Raw genomic sequence first — 18,617 nt, forward strand, 5'->3', positions numbered from 1 at the left:
CTACATTGTTAATAGAAAGTTTCATTAGCATATTACGTTATTTAATATTTTTCTCTGAAGTTTTTTTATTTCTTTATTTTTGTTTTTTTATTTTCAAATAATTTTAAAACTCCAACTTAAAACTACTCCCCAATTTGAATTGATAATTTATTATTTTTTAATTTCGTTTTTTATTTTAAATCTCACATTTGAAACTACTCCCGATTTGGATGGGTAGTTTTTCTTCTCTTTTTTCGTTTTTTATAGCTTTTTTTTTTTGCTTTTAAAAAATTAATAATTTAAAAGCTCCAACTTGAAAATACTCCCACCTAATTTGAATGGGTAGTTATTTTTTTATATATTTATATTTTTGTTTTTATATTATAGTTAATTATAAGATATCTATATTTATTAATTTAAATAAAGTAACCAATAACTAATTATTAATTAAAAATAACTACCAATTTGAATGGGTAGTTATTTTCTTATATATTTATATTTTTGTTTTTTTATTATAGTTAATTATAAGATATATATTTTTATTTTAAAATTATTTTAAAACACCAACTTGAAACTACTCCATGATTTGAATGAGTTGTTTTTCTTCTATTTTATTTGTTTTTTATAGTTTTTTTTGTTTTTTTTAAAAATAATTTAAAAACTCCAACTTTAAACTAATCCCACCCAATTTGAATGAGTAGTTATTTTTACATATATTTATATTTTGATTTTTTTATTATAGTTAATTATAAGATATCTATATTTATTAATTCAATTAAAGTAACCAATATATATATATATATATATATATATGGTAGTTTTGTATTTTTTAATTTTCGTTTTTATATATATTTAAATTTTCGTTTTAGGGTGTCACTTGGCTTAAGGAGATGGCTTTGTCCTCTCCTTTTAATATTATATAGATTATTAATTAAAAATAACTACCAATTTTAATGGGTAGTTATTTTCTTATATATTTATATTTTCGTTTTTTTATTATAGTTAATTATAAAATAGATATTTTTATTTTAAAATTATTTTAAAACACCAACTTGAAACTACTCCATGATTTGAATGAGTTGTTTTTCTTCTATTTTATTTGTTTTTTATAGATTTTTTTTGATTTTTATTTTAAAATAATTTAAAAACTCCAACTTTAAACTAATCCCACCCAATTTGAATGAGTAGTTATTTTTACATAAATTTATATTTTGATTTTTTTTATTGTAGTTAATTATAAGATATCTATATTTATTAATTCAATTAAAGTAACCAATATGTATGGTAGTTTTGTATTTTTTAATTTTCGTGTTTATATATATTTAAATTTTCGTTTTAGGGTGCCACTTGGCTTAAGGAGATGGTTTTGTCCTCTCCTTTTAATAATATATAGATATTTTCGTTTTTTATATAGTTAATTATAAGATATCTATATTTATTAATTCAAATAAAGTAATCAATTAATATATATATATATATATGTGTGTGAATATATTCATATATATGGTAGTTTTATATTTTTTTATTATTTTCGTTTTTATATATATTTAAATTCAAAAAGATTAACCAATAATTAATTAGTAACTAAATAATAAATTTAGTAACTAATTATGTCATGTGGCTTTTTTTTAAGTTGTCACTAGGATTAACGAAAGGGTTTTTTCCTCTCCTTTTAGTAATATATAGATTCTGTTGTTCTTAATAATATATCTAAATTTTAGTGAATAAAATCTTTGTTAAACTAACGGGACTTATATAGGCACCGCATCGAATAATATTTTTGTTATGTATTTTTCTTTATTATATTTTCAAATATTTAATGCTACTACATTGTTAATAGAAAGTTCCATTAGCATATTACGTTATTTAATATTTTTCTCTGAAGTTTTTTTATTTCTTTATTTTTGTTTTTTTATTTTCAAATAATTTTAAAACTCTAACTTAAAACTACTCCCCAATTTGAATTGATAATTTATTATTTTTTAATTTCGTTTTTTATTTTAAATCTCACATTTGAAACTACTCCCGATTTGGATGGGCAATTTTTCTTCTCTTTTTTCACTTTTTATAGCTTTTTTTTTTTTGCTTTTAAAAATAATAATTTAAAAGCTCCAACTTGAAAATACTCCCACCCAATTTGAATGGGTAGTTATTTTTTTATATATTTATATTTTTGTTTTTATATTATAGTTAATTATAAGATATCTATATTTATTAATTTAAATAAAGTAACCAATAACTAATTATTAATTAAAAATAACTACCAATTTGAATGGGTAGTTATTTTCTTATATATTTATATTTTCGTTTTTTTATTATAGTTAATTATAAGATATATATTTTTATTTTAAAATTATTATAAAACACCAACTTGAAACTACTCCATGATTTGAATGAGTTGTTTTTCTTCTATTTTATTTGTTTTTTATAGTTTTTTTTGTTTTTTTTAAAAATAATTTAAAAACTCCAACTTTAAACTAATCCCACCCAATTTGAATGAGTAGTTATTTTTACATATATTTATATTTTGATTTTTTTATTATAGTTAATTATAAGATATCTATATTTATTAATTCAATTAAAGTAACCAATATATATATATATATATATATATATATATATATATATATATATATATATATATATATGGTAGTTTTGTATTTTTTAATTTTCGTTTTTATATATATTTAAATTTTCGTTTTAGGGTGTCACTTGGCTTAAGGAGATGGCTTTGTCCTCTCCTTTTAATATTATATAGATTATTAATTAAAAATAACTACCAATTTTAATGGGTAGTTATTTTCTTATATATTTATATTTTCGTTTTTTTATTATAGTTAATTATAAAATAGATATTTTTATTTTAAAATTATTTTAAAACACCAACTTGAAACTACTCCATGATTTGAATGAATTGTTTTTCTTCTATTTTATTTGTTTTTTATAGATTTTTTTTGATTTTTATTTTAAAATAATTTAAAAACTCCAACTTTAAACTAATCCCACCCAATTTGAATGAGTAGTTATTTTTACATAAATTTATATTTTGATTTTTTTTATTGTAGTTAATTATAAGATATCTATATTTATTAATTCAATTAAAGTAACCAATATGTATGGTAGTTTTGTATTTTTTAATTTTCGTGTTTATATATATTTAAATTTTCGTTTTAGGGTGCCACTTGGCTTAAGGAGATGGTTTTGTCCTCTCCTTTTAATAATATATAGATATTTTCGTTTTTTATATAGTTAATTATAAGATATCTATATTTATTAATTCAAATAAAGTAATCAATTAATATATATATATATGTGTGTGAATATATTCATATATATGGTAGTTTTATATTTTTTTATTATTTTCGTTTTTTATATATATTTAAATTCAAAAAGATTAACCAATAATTAATTAGTAACTAAATAATAAATTTAGTAACTAATTATGTCATGTGGCTTTTTTTTAAGTTGTCACTAGGATTAACGAAAGGGTTTTTTCCTCTCCTTTTAGTAATATATAGATTCTGTTGTTCTTAATAATATATCTAAATTTTAGTGAATAAAATCTTTGTTAAACTAACGGGACTTATATAGGCACCGCATCGAATAATATTTTTGTTATGTATTTTTCTTTATTATATTTTCAAATATTTAATGCTACTACATTGTTAATAGAAAGTTCCATTAGCATATTACGTTATTTAATATTTTTCTCTGAAGTTTTTTTATTTCTTTATTTTTGTTTTTTTATTTTCAAATAATTTTAAAACTCTAACTTAAAACTACTCCCCAATTTGAATTGATAATTTATTATTTTTTAATTTCGTTTTTTATTTTAAATCTCACATTTGAAACTACTCCCGATTTGGATGGGCAATTTTTCTTCTCTTTTTTCACTTTTTATAGCTTTTTTTTTTTTGCTTTTAAAAATAATAATTTAAAAGCTCCAACTTGAAAATACTCCCACCCAATTTGAATGGGTAGTTATTTTTTTATATATTTATATTTTTGTTTTTATATTATAGTTAATTATAAGATATCTATATTTATTAATTTAAATAAAGTAACCAATAACTAATTATTAATTAAAAATAACTACCAATTTGAATGGGTAGTTATTTTCTTATATATTTATATTTTCGTTTTTTTATTATAGTTAATTATAAGATATATATTTTTATTTTAAAATTATTATAAAACACCAACTTGAAACTACTCCATGATTTGAATGAGTTGTTTTTCTTCTATTTTATTTGTTTTTTATAGTTTTTTTGTTTTTTATTTTAAAATAATTTAACAACTCCAATTTTAAACTAATCCCACCCAATTTGAATGAGTAGTTATTTTTACATATATTTATATTTTGATTTTTTTTATTATAGTTAATTATAAGATATCTATATTTATTAATTCAATTAAAGTAACCAATATATATATATATATATATGGTAGTTTTGTATTTTTTAATTTTCGTTTTTATATATATTTAAATTTTCGTTTTAGGGTGCCACTTGGCTTAAGGAGATGGCTTTGTCCTCTCCTTTTATTAATATATAGATATTTTCGTTTTTTATATAGTTAATTATAAGATATCTATATTTATTAATTCAAATAAAGTAATCAATTAATATATATATATATATATATATATATATATATATATATATATATATATAATATATATATATATATATATATATATATATATATATATATATATACATATATATGGTAGTTTTATATTTTTTTATTATTTTTTGTTTTTTATATATATTTAAATTCAAAAGAATAACCAATAATTAATTATTAACTAAATAATAAATTTAGTAACTAATTATGTCATGTGGTTTTTTTTTTAAGTTGTCACTTGGATTAACGAAAGAGTTTTTTCCTCTCCTTTTAGTAATATATAGATTCGGTTATTCTTAATAATATATCTAAATTTTAGTGAATAAAATCTTTGTTAAACTAACGGGACTTATATAGGCAGCGCATCGAATAACTTTTTTGTTATGTATTTTTCTTTATTATATTTTCAAATATTTAATGCTACTACATTGTTATTAGAAAGTTTCATTAGCATATTACGTTATTTAATATTTTTTTCTGAAGTTTTTTTTTATTTTTTATTTTCAAATAATTTTAAAACTCTTACTTAAAACTATTCCCCAATTTGAATTGATAATTTATTATTTTTTAATTTCGTTTTTTATTTTAAATCTCACATTTGAAACTACTCCCGATTTGGATGGGCAATTTTTCTTCTCTTTTTTCATTTTTTATAGCTTTTTTTTTTGATTTTAAAAAAAATAATTTAAAAGCTCCAACATGAAAATACTCCCACCCAATTTGGATGGGTAGTTATTTTTTTATATATTTATATTTTCGTTTTTATATTATAGTTAATTATAAGATATCTATATTTATTAATTTAAATAAAGTAACCAATAACTAATTATTAATTAAAAATAACTACCAATTTGAATGGGTAGTTATTTTCTTATATATTTATATTTTCATTTTTTTTATTATAGTTAATTATAAGATATATATTTTTATTTTAAAATTATTTTAAAACACCAACTTGAAACTACTTCATGATTTGAATGAGTTGTTTTTCTTCTATTTTATTTGTTTTTTATAGTTTTTTTTTGTTTTTTATTTTAAAATAATTTAAAAACTCCAACTTTAAACTAATCCCACCCAATTTGAATGAGTAGTTATTTTTACATATATTTATATTTTGATTTTTTTATTATAGTTAATTATAAGATATCTATATTTATTAATTCAATTAAAGTAACCAATATATATATATATATATATATATATATATATATATATATATATATGTAGTTTTGTATTTTTTAATTTTCGTTTTTATATATATTTAAATTTTCGTTTTAGGGTGCCACTTGGCTTAAGGAGATGGCTTTGTCCTCTCCTTTTATTAATTTATATTTTGAAACTCCAACTTGAAACTACTCCCACCCAATTTGAATGGTAGTTATTTTTTTATATATTTATATTTTCGTTTTTTATTATAGTTATTATATATATATATATATATATATATATAGTTGGTAGTTTTTTATTTTTTATTTTTTTGTTTTTTATAGATATTTAATTTAAAAATAGTAACTAATTAGTAACTAATTATGCCATGTGGCTTTTTTTAGGGTGCCACTTGGCTTAAGGAGATGACTTTGTCCTCTCTTTTTAATAATATATAGATAGATTCAAGACTTCAAATGTAATAAAATGAATAGTTAAATTCGATAGTTCACTGTTGGCTTGCCTAACGGCGACGCTGGGCAAATAATATAAGTTTCTTTGTTTAAATTTTGAACTAATTCAATACCACCTGTCACACCTCCTTTTTGCGCGCCCGCCCCGAAGGGTTAGAAATGCGCGGGTGGAGTTTTTCCAATTTAAGTGACAATATTCGAAATGGGATTATTTATTTAATTCAGAGTCGCCACTTGGGAAAGGTTTGGCTTTTGGTGTCCCAAGTCACCGGTTTATCTTGAATCCCAAATCGAGGAAATTTTCGACTTTTCCAAATGAAGTCTGCGAACCAGAAATTCTAAGTAAGGAATTCTGTTGACCCGAGGGAAGGTGTTAAGCACCCTCGAATCCCGTGGTTCTAGCACGGTCGCTTAAATTGTTATAATGGCTAAATATCTGATTTAAATACATGTTGTGACTTATGTGCTTTTATTAAGTTTTAACCGCTTTTATTATTATCATTTATTTTTATAGAATTGCAACGTCGTGAAAACGTATCTCGAACCACGTCACAATCAATGCACCCGTAATTGTTAACACATTTCGACTCCATTGAGATTTGAAATTGGGTCACATAAATGCGCACCCGAATTTAGGAATGTAATTTGATTAAGTCGCGCCTAAAGAATCTAACGCGTTATTGTCTTCGGGGAGGGGAGTGGAATTCACTAAACAGCCCGTCCCAAATTCTAAGTATTTATTATGACCAATTATTGAGGGCCCCGCAATTTGCCTTTTGATTCGGCGAGGCTCGTCTCATTATTTTAGAAGGGTACCCTACAAGGACTACATTTTTACTACATTTATCTTTAAAGGGAAGGATGATGCCGAATTTTGCTGGTTTAGACAAATACGGACTGAATCCTTATTATGTTTGCCGAACCTAAACTTGTTTGATTACCTGATTGATTGTTCATGAGGTGAAAGCTACGGCATTCTTTGTCTTCAACAAGTGAATATGCTTATTAATTCGCTAAGTGAGATTGCAAACAAACTAACAACATATATTGAGTTATGTTTTAACGACCTCCAAGTTCTATTCTTAACACTCTAACCTATTTGAAATTGATAAAGAAATCGGCTGTATTATTAGGAAAAATTACTACTAATTGAACTCAAAAATGATTATTAGTTTTTCTCAACAATCATTACATCATTTCGAAACGAAGAATCTGTACCGAAACCTGATATCAAACCGGCATTGGAACAAATAAACTGACAAGCGAAACTGGCATTCATAGCCAGACTTTTAATATGACTGCATGAGAGTTTGTTTGGGATACATCTATCCCAGACCTAATACCACAGATTTGTCGATTCAGTGGTCTAGGCAGAAATACATACAAGTGTTTGCCCTGACTCTATGTTATACAGTCGTAACTAAACCAAACAGTATTATACTGAACTGAACGTATCCCAAATCAAACATGCTGTCTATCATATTGTTATTGCTATTGAACAGCGCTATCTAACAGTCCATCTCAGCAGAATGTATGCTAGTTTTATACAAAGTGTTTGCAGTTTGCAGTAAAATACAATCCCACTAACATTCGACCTATTTTTAACACCAATGTTATAACATGAACAGCTGTTCTTTTCTTTATTTCAACTTCAAACTTTCAACAATACAAAGTTTCAGAGGTTGTGTACCTGGAAATATTTGACAATTGAAGGAAAGGGGGAGTCAGCAGAATATAATGACAACAAAATGCAGCAGCAATCACAGCACTATCAGTAGCAGCAGGGCAGAAATAGCAGCAGACAAAGCAATACAGCAAGAACCCAGCTCGAGTGCAGAGATGCAAATATAGCCAATAGAAAGCAATAGCCAAATAACAGCAACACCCAGTGGAGTAGAATCAGAAACTCCAGATAGTAGTAGACCAATGAAAGCACTCAACTAATAGACACAACTGAGATTTCAAAGGATCAAAATTGGCTTGAACAAATTGAAACAACTGAAAACCCAATAACAATAGGAGGAAGAAGGTTTCTGATTGTTGGTTGTATAGCTTCTATCCCTTAACCTCTCTCTATCTCTGTTTGTGTTTTTCCTATTCAGCTCTTAAGGTTCAATGTCTATCCTTTTGTGTGTGTGTGTATGTATTTCTATCTCTCAATCCTGTCTCTAATTCTGTCTGTATCTCCAGAACTTCAACTCTCCTCTATCTATGCTCTCTCTGACCTCTATTATCCGATGGTATCCTCTTTTTTTTTTCTATCTCTGTATGTCCTCCCTTTTATAAGCTTTCACATTACCCCTTTTACAGCCTGTTTAGACCAACAGAAACCCCCTCATGTGCTGCCCTCTTTTCAGTTCCACTTAGTCATTTAAGTATTAACCAAAACCCCATCATATTCCCTTGGCAGGCTTACTTTTGTAATGTTTATTATTTCTGAAACTAAAGTAGGGTGTGGGCAGCAGGATGTATCTGACAGCATATGCTGTCAAAACATTTTTAAATCAAACAAAAGCCTTTATGCACATGTTGTGCACAAGTGCACAAATGCACATGTTGTGCACAAGTGCACATGCCCTCCAATTCTGACTGCAACTTAAACAAAATCAAACCCTTTACACTTCTGATTCAGATTAACAACTATAAGTAGCTAAATTCAATTCCCAACTGATTCATACAATGCTAAACAGGAGCAAATCAATTTGTATATTGTTCAAACATCTGAAACTAATTGACGACATATGTCGACTCGACTATACTAGTTATAACTCGTACAATCGAGACCAAAGTCAGACATTTAACAGTATCGAACACATGATTCGAATTGTACTGACTACGCAAAATTACATGGGAAGAATCAGTTGGTCAGTTCACATTTGAAACCCAATTAATTGCACAACAAATACATACATACAAATTATCAGAACAATTAGAAGAAAGACTCAATCAAACAACAAAGGTTCAGGCGAGATGGACAGGAACAGTTGATAAAACTCAAAACACAGATTAAAAACAAAACCAGAACAAATCTTTTAAACGAACATGGACTAACATAAATAAGCAAAGAGAATCAAAACTCACCTCAAATCTTGAAAAATCAAAAGCCTTAACTCGGATTCGGACAGACCTTTCTTAAGGCTGAACGGGCTTTAATCGAAGTGTTTCTCAGATGAGAAACACTTCGATTAAGGTCCATTAGACCTTAATCTTTTAGTTTGAACAAAACACGGACCATCGACGAAGACCTTCAAAGTTCCAAAAATTAGATCCGGGATTCGTGCTTCCCTGGTCAGATTCGGACCAAACCAAGCATGGTTTGGTCACGAGGGGGGTCTGGGGACTGTCTGGTGCGAAGTTGAGGTCGATTGGTGTAACTCGGGTTCCGACTCGAATCTTCAAATGAAGATTCGAGAAGGTGGGAAGGGATTCGAACTAAACGGCCAACAGATCGATGTTCAGGGCGGTGAGGGGGTTCTATGGTGTTCAGGCGGAGGTCATCGGCGTTCATGCCGCCGGGATTAATGGCGAGGGATAAGGGGGCGGCTAGGGTTTCGTGGGGAAGGAGGTGAAGACGGAAGCTGGGGTATTGGATAGGGGGGCAGGGTGTGGTAGGAGGCTTATATATGGAATGGGGGGATTGATTTCAACCGTTGGATGAGACGAGATGGACGGCTTGGATCTGAAGGTTTAAACGAAACGTCGTCGTTTGGCTTAGTAGGGGTCAGAATTGGTTCGGGTAACGGGTCGGGTAGTGGGGTTACGGGTGAAAGATCCGGACCGTTGGATCGGCTTGGTTTAAACGGTTGTGATGGATTGGCATCGAAACGACGTAGTTTTGGTGTTAAACTACGTCGTTTCATGGCCTGGGGGTGGGCTGTTTGGACTGGTGGCTTGGGCTGTCCGTTTGGGCATTATTTGTTTGGGCCAATTTTAATAAATTGGCCCAAATCCGGAAAGGCAAGGCCCCCCCTTTTTTTTTTTATTATTATTATTATATAAAAAGAAATACAAAACTAAATAAAATCAAACACCCAATACAATTATTCACACACACGTTAAAATAATTCAAAAATGGGTAAAATTAAACAAAAAATAAAATCACGGACGAAGATGCCTATTTATGATTTTCTATTTAACGACCGGATTACGGTTTGAATTATGCAGGACACATATATTTTCGAATTTTATTTTTTTAATAAAGTAAATAAATAAAAATGGGCCGAAGTCACAAATAAATCAACAAGGTGCCGCACAGAAATTCAAAATTGTACAGCAGGGCCAATTATTATTTTTTTATTTCTTTTTGAAGCGATTGTCGTGCAAAACAAAAATCACGTGCTCACAGCTGCCCCTCTTTGTTCGGAAACACGAAGGGTTTTCGTGCAAAGACAAAGTGAGCGTGTATGAGCGATTTTTTGCCTGCAGACCACTCCGCATGAAGCATTTTGAAAGATCCGACCGAATCTTGCTTCAAAGATTTCCTACATATCCTGGGCTAAACAGGAATCAGGTCAATGTAGTTCGGGAAGTTTTGGTAGCTGGGACTACCATGGGATTGCAATGCTTGCTGCTACTGCTGCTGCTGTTGTCACTGCTACGTTACTGACCGCCTTATTACAACCAAAGAAAAATTGAAACTGAACTAAATACTTATATGCATGTCAACTGCTAGTTACAAGATCCCTATTTATGATTCTTTGGCGACTTGATCTTGAGTCTTAGTTGATTGGGCTTGGAGACTTCGATCTGAATCTTGATGCTTGCGAGTTGTGGCGACTTGCTTAATCTCCGGGATACTCAGTGAGACGCGACTGGCAGAGTTCTGGACCTTAATCAAATCTTGGAGCGATCCGCCTTCCATTTTCTCCAGTATCTCGGGACATCTTCTTTTCTTCTTTGATTTTGAGTTGAGACTCATCTCGCGGGTCATTTCGATCCGTGTGGCTCGAGGTTAGACCTGCGGGAAAAAACAAACAAACGAACGAAATTTTCTGCCCCAGTTTCACTAGGAAAATTTCGTTAATTATTCACCAGGAAGTTCATAAAATTGATGAAAGAGGATATGAATGCCCAGTTCAGGGTTGGAGCCCCAACATCGGCTAGCTGGGGAGAGGTTCGGTTTAGGGTTTAAAACCCTAATGCTGACTAAAGGAAAATTCAGTTTAGGGTTTAAAACCCTAATGCTGATTGCATGGAAAAGCTCAGTTTAGAGTTTAAAACTCTAATGCTGGCTAAAAGGAAAAAGTTCAGTTTAGGGTTTAAAACCCTAATGCTGACTAAAGGAAAATTCAGTTTAGGGTTTAAAACCCTAATGCTGATTGCATGGAAAAGCTCAGTTTAGAGTTTAAAACTCTAATGCTGGCTGAAAGGAAAAAGTTCAGTTTAGGGTTTAAAACCCTAATGCTGACTAAAAGGAAAATTCAGTTTAGGGTTTAAAACCCTAATGCTGATTGCATGGAAAAGCTCAGTTTAGAGTTTAAAACTCTAATGCTGGCTGAAAGGAAAAAGTTCAGTTTAGGGTTTAAAACCCTAATGCTGACTAAAAGGAAAATTCAGTTTAGGGTTTAAAACCCTAATGCTGATTGCATGGAAAAGCTCAGTTTAGAGTTTAAAACTCTAATGCTGGCTGAAAAAGTTCAGTTTAGGGTTTAAAACCCTAATGCTGACTAAAAAGAAAATTCAGTTTAGGGTTTAAAACCCTAATGCTGATTGCATGGAAAAGCTCAGTTTAGAGTTTAAAACTCTAATGCTGGCTGAAAGGAAAAAGTTCAGTTTAGGGTTTAAAACCCTAATGCTGACTAAAAGGAAAATTCAGTTTAGGGTTTAAAACCCTAATGCTGATTGCATGGAAAAGCTCAGTTTAGAGTTTAAAACTCTAATGCTGGCTGAAAGGAAAAAGTTCAGTTTAGGGTTTAAAACCCTAATGCTGACTAAAGGGAAATTCAGTTTAGGGTTTAAAACCCTAATGCTGATTGCATGGAAAAACTCAGTTTAGAGTTTAACACTCTAATGCTGGCTGAAAGGAAAAAGTTCAGTTTAGGGTTTAAAACCCTAATGCTGACTAAAAGGAAAATTCAGTTTAGGGTTTAAAACCCTAATGCTGATTGCATGGACAAGCTCAGTTTAGAGTTTAAAACTCTAATGCTGGCTGAAAGGAAAAAGTTCAGTTTAGGGTTTAAAACCCTAATGCTGACTAAAAAGAAAATTCAGTTTAGGGTTTAAAACCCTAATGCTGATTGCATGGAAAAGCTCAGTTTAGAGTTTAAAACTCTAATGCTGGCTGAAAGGAAAAAGTTCAGTTTAGGGTTTAAAACCCTAATGCTGACTAAAAGGAAAATTCAGTTTAGGGTTTAAAACCCTAATGCTGATTGCATGGAAAAGCTCAGTTTAGAGTTTAAAACTCTAATGCTGGCTGAAAGGAAAAAGTTCAGTTTAGGGTTTAAAACCCTAATGCTGACTAAAAGGAAAATTCAGTTTAGGGTTTAAAACCCTAATGCTGATTGCATGGACAAGCTCAGTTTAGAGTTTAAAACTCTAATGCTGGCTGAAAGGAAAAAGTTCAGTTTAGGGTTTAAAACCCTAATGCTGACTAAAGGGAAATTCAGTTTAGGGTTTAAAACCCTAATGCTGATTGCATGGAAAAGCTTAGTTTAGAGTTTAAAACTCTAATGCTGGCTGAAAGGAAAAAGTTCAGTTTAGGGTTTAAAACCCTAATGCTGACTAAAAGGAAAATTCAGTTTAGGGTTTAAAACCCTAATGCTGATTGCATGGACAAGCTCAGTTTAGAGTTTAAAACTCTAATGCTGGCTGAAAGGAAAAAGTTCAGTTTATGGTTTAAAACCCTAATGCTGACTAAAAGGAAAATTCAGTTTAGGGTTTAAAACCCTAATGCTGATTGCATGAAAAAGCTCAGTTTAGAGTTTAAAACTCCAATGCTGGCTGAAAGGAAAAGTTCAGTTTAAGGTTTAAAACCCTAACGCTGATTAAAAGAAAATTCAGTTTAGGGTTTAAAACCCTAATGCTGATTGCATGGAAAAGCTCAGTTTAGAGTTTAAAACTCTAATGCTGGCTGAAAGGAAAAGTTCAGTTTAAGGTTTAAAACCCTAATGCTGACTAAAAGAAAATTCAGTTTAGGGTTTAAAACCCTAATGCTGATTGCATGGACAAGCTCAGTTTAGAGTTTAAAACTCTAATGCTGGCTGAAAGGAAAAAGTTCAGTTTAGGGTTTAAAACCCTAATGCTGACTAAAAGGAAAATTCAGTTTAGGGTTTAAAACCCTAATGCTGATTGCATGGAAAAGCTCAGTTTAGAGTTTAAAACTCTAATGCTGGCTGAAAGGAAAAAGTTCAGTTTAGGGTTTAAAACCCTAATGCTGACTAAAAGGAAAATTCAGTTTAGGGTTTAAAACCCTAATGCTGATTGCATGGAAAAGCTCAGTTTAGAGTTTAAAACTCTAATGCTGGCTGAAAAAGTTCAGTTTAGGGTTTAAAACCCTAATGCTGACTAAAAAGAAAATTCAGTTTAGGGTTTAAAACCCTAATGCTGATTGCATGGAAAAGCTCAGTTTAGAGTTTAAAACTCTAATGCTGGCTGAAAGGAAAAAGTTCAGTTTAGGGTTTAAAACCCTAATGCTGACTAAAAGGAAAATTCAGTTTAGGGTTTAAAACCCTAATGCTGATTGCATGGAAAAGCTCAGTTTAGAGTTTAAAACTCTAATGCTGGCTGAAAGGAAAAAGTTCAGTTTAGGGTTTAAAACCCTAATGCTGACTAAAGGGAAATTCAGTTTAGGGTTTAAAACCCTAATGCTGATTGCATGGAAAAACTCAGTTTAGAGTTTAACACTCTAATGCTGGCTGAAAGGAAAAAGTTCAGTTTAGGGTTTAAAACCCTAATGCTGACTAAAAGGAAAATTCAGTTTAGGGTTTAAAACCCTAATGCTGATTGCATGGACAAGCTCAGTTTAGAGTTTAAAACTCTAATGCTGGCTGAAAGGAAAAAGTTCAGTTTAGGGTTTAAAACCCTAATGCTGACTAAAAAGAAAATTCAGTTTAGGGTTTAAAACCCTAATGCTGATTGCATGGAAAAGCTCAGTTTAGAGTTTAAAACTCTAATGCTGGCTGAAAGGAAAAAGTTCAGTTTAGGGTTTAAAACCCTAATGCTGACTAAAAGGAAAATTCAGTTTAGGGTTTAAAACCCTAATGCTGATTGCATGGAAAAGCTCAGTTTAGAGTTTAAAACTCTAATGCTGGCTGAAAGGAAAAAGTTCAGTTTAGGGTTTAAAACCCTAATGCTGACTAAAAGGAAAATTCAGTTTAGGGTTTAAAACCCTAATGCTGATTGCATGGACAAGCTCAGTTTAGAGTTTAAAACTCTAATGCTGGCTGAAAGGAAAAAGTTCAGTTTAGGGTTTAAAACCCTAATGCTGACTAAAGGGAAATTCAGTTTAGGGTTTAAAACCCTAATGCTGATTGCATGGAAAAGCTTAGTTTAGAGTTTAAAACTCTAATGCTGGCTGAAAGGAAAAAGTTCAGTTTAGGGTTTAAAACCCTAATGCTGACTAAAAGGAAAATTCAGTTTAGGGTTTAAAACCCTAATGCTGATTGCATGGACAAGCTCAGTTTAGAGTTTAAAACTCTAATGCTGGCTGAAAGGAAAAAGTTCAGTTTATGGTTTAAAACCCTAATGCTGACTAAAAGGAAAATTCAGTTTAGGGTTTAAAACCCTAATGCTGATTGCATGAAAAAGCTCAGTTTAGAGTTTAAAACTCCAATGCTGGCTGAAAGGAAAAGTTCAGTTTAAGGTTTAAAACCCTAACGCTGATTAAAAGAAAATTCAGTTTAGGGTTTAAAACCCTAATGCTGATTGCATGGAAAAGCTCAGTTTAGAGTTTAAAACTCTAATGCTGGCTGAAAGGAAAAGTTCAGTTTAAGGTTTAAAACCCTAATGCTGACTAAAAGAAAATTCAGTTTAGGGTTTAAAACCCTAATGCTGATTGCATGGACAAGCTCAGTTTAGAGTTTAAAACTCTAATGCTGGCTGAAAGGAAAAAGTTCAGTTTAGGGTTTAAAACCCTAATGCTGACTAAAGGGAAATTCAGTTTAGGGTTTAAAACCCTAATGCTGATTGGCTGGGGATAGAGCTTTAGAATGCTATACGATCATCTTTCTGAGTTTTCTTGTTTTAATAGAAAAATAAGAGGGAGTTTTGCGGGAACTTACCTTTTGAGTGAATTCCTTATTGCCAAAATGTTTCTTGTACCCGTGTACCTTCTTCTTTGGGCGACACCTGCTTCTTGCACGGTTGTCTTGGATTAATACCTGTTTCGACTTAAAGAACAATTGTTAGTTCGAAAATGACGGTCGGTTCGGTGACCTTGATCGTTCCCGGTTGCTTTGTTGCGTCTTCATTTCTGTTGTGAAGTCCCGCCATTGATTTGATTCATATGCCGAAACCTTTTAGACCGCTCAGGCTTGTGTTTCCAGATTCTGTGATGATTTGCCTCGTAAGGCTCTTTTTCTTTTCTCTTTTTTTTGTGTCCCGTTTTGCTTGGAGGTTCTCAACGGGGATTTTATTGGAGGTATTTTGTGGGGATTTGTACAAAAGGGAAGCTCTGTGGGGAATATTTACAAAGTGGATTCTTTGTGTGGATTTTTGTACAATGGGCATGCTGGGGATTTATTTCAAAGTGGGATTTCTAGGATTTGTTGGGGTAAGCTTGTTGGGGAATGTTTACAAAAGGACTCGCTGGGATGTGCTGGGGAGATTCTATTTTTTTTTTTATATTGAGGAGATTTTGTGGGAGATTGTACAAGACTCTGTTGGGATTTGTACAGGGGGAGACTCTGTGGGGATTTGTCCGAAGGTGGACTTGCTGGGGAAGATTTCAAGATTTCTCTCTTTTTCCTTTACTCCGGAACACCATCAAACGTCATGATTCATCATGCTTGGGTAATCATATCAACGAGATGAGGTGCTTTCCTTCATGAGACGGGATTCCGTGCAAACAAACCATGCCACCTACTCTTTCCGGTGTGTCCTGAACTCGGGGTTAAAATGCAAAAGGGATTCGAAAAGAAACAAAGCAGGGGAAAACAAATCAGAAAAGGAATACCCTTTTCGGGACGAGAAAGACTTATCTGAGGAAGATAACGCTGGCTTTAAATGACATGACATGCTCTTTGGACTGGACGTCCGACCTTCCATGAACTTGCGTTTTCCTGAACCAGAACAGATCTGTGATTCCAAAACCGGTGGAACTTTGCCGAGACCTTCTTGGGGTGGCGTCATTCCTTTTCGGCCAACAGCGCCCTTTGCGGGTTTTCACTGGCTGACCTCTCTCATTTCTCTTCCTGTCATCGCTTGATAGCACTCTTTGCGAGTTTTTACTAAACAAGCTCTCTCATTTTGGTTTCTCTACTCCCGTCGCCTCGTGGTGCCCGAAGGTTTTCACCGCCGAGACTCTCTCATTTTATTTCTCTCAACTCAGGGTGTGCCGGTTTCCATTTGTGATGCTTATTGGTTTCCCACTATCTTTGGTAATTGATTTGAAGGCTTGTACTTGGTAAAGAGAGGTAGCTGATACTAAACTTCTCAAGTGTCCGACATGCCCCGGTTTTCAATTTCAGGGTGGATGGGATTTTGTTGTTGGTGTGACTGAACCTCAGGGAGAGGCTGCCTACGTATCCTTTCGGAATCAAGTCAAACGTAGTTCAGGCCTCAATCAACGTTTTGTTTTGTTTTGTTTTTTTTTTTTTTTTTGTAAGCGGCTCAAAAGTTGGTAGAGAGAATTGGGTAGTGTTTGGGGAGCAGTGGGGAATAAACACCTTCGCCATTTTCAACGTGTCAGGACCACTTGGAGTATGATCTAGACGTAGTACCTCTTGACTGCATCTGCATTCACCGCTGTGTCAGGGTCATTTCCTTCGATATCACCTAAATACAATGCTCCTCTTGGCAATATTTTCCTTACGATGTATGGGCCTTTCCAATTTGGGGCAAACTTTCCTTTTGCTTCTTCATGATGCGGCAGAATACGCCTCAGTACCAATTGTCCTACTTCGAAATTCCGAGGTCGGACTTTCTTGTTGTAAGCACGGGCCATCCTTCGTTGGTATAACTGTCCGTGACAAACTGCAGCCATCCGCTTTTCATCAATCAACGTCAATTGCTCCAGTCGAGTCTTAACCCACTCGCTGTCCTCGATTTCTGCTTCGACAATGATTCGAAGTGAAGGAATCTCTACCTCTGCCGGTATTACAGCTTCGGTCCCATAAACCAAAAGATAAAGGAGTTGCTCCCACCGATGTGCGCACCGTAGTGCGGTACCCCAATAATGCAAAAGGTAACTGCTCATGCCACTGTCGGGAACTTTGTATTGTTTTCCTCAAAATCTTCTTGATGTTTTTATTTGCAGCTTCCACAGCACCATTGGCTTTTGGCCGATAAGGAGTGGAATTCCTGTGTGTTATCTTGAATTGCTCGCACACATCTCCCATCAAGTGACTGTTCAAGTTTGCTGCATTATCTGTAATGATAGTCGCAGGAATACCGAAGCGACAGATAAGATTTGAGTGTACAAAATCCACCACAGCTTTCTTGGTGACCGACTTGAGAGTGACGGCTTCTACCCATTTTGTGAAGTAATCGATGGCAACCAGTATAAACCTGTGTCCATTCGAAGCCTTTGGTTCAATTGGTCCAATGACGTCCATGCCCCAAGCGACAAATGGCCAAGGTGCGGACATGGGATGCAGTTCCGTGGGAGGTGCATGAATCAAATTACCGTGCACCTGACACTGATGACACTTCCGAACAAAGCTAAAGCAATCCTTCTCCATGGTCATCCAGTAATAACCTGCTCTAAGGATCTTCTTTGCTAAGACATACCCGTTCATGTGAGGTCCGCACACACCTGCGTGTACTTCGTGCATGATCTTTTTCGCTTCCTCGATATCGACACATCTTAGGAAGATTGAGGTCCGGAGTCCTCTTATATAACAAATCACCGCTCAAAAAGAAACCACTTGCATGTCGCCTAATGGTCCTCTTTTGATCTCCAGTAGCGTGCTCGGGGTATTCTTGTGTCTTCAGGAATTTCTTGATGTCATGGTACCAAGGCTGCGTATTTGATCCCGCCTCGATTACACTGCAGTAACCGTGTCTTTCCTTGATTTGGATTTCCAAAGGATCGACGTGGGCGTTGCCCGGGTAGGGTAACATAGAAGCCAGAGTAGCAAGTGCATCTGCCAATTCATTGTGACACCTTGGAATATACCTGAACTCTATTGAGGTAAAGCGCTTGCTGAGGTCCTCCACATGTTGTCGGTATGGGATAAGTTTGACATCCCGAGTTTCCCATTCGCCTTGAACTTGTCGGATGATCAGGTCAGAATC

The sequence above is a fragment of the Nicotiana sylvestris genome, chromosome 7 (genome assembly GCF_000393655.2).
Source record: "Nicotiana sylvestris chromosome 7, ASM39365v2, whole genome shotgun sequence".
Taxonomy (NCBI): Eukaryota; Viridiplantae; Streptophyta; class Magnoliopsida; order Solanales; family Solanaceae; genus Nicotiana; species Nicotiana sylvestris.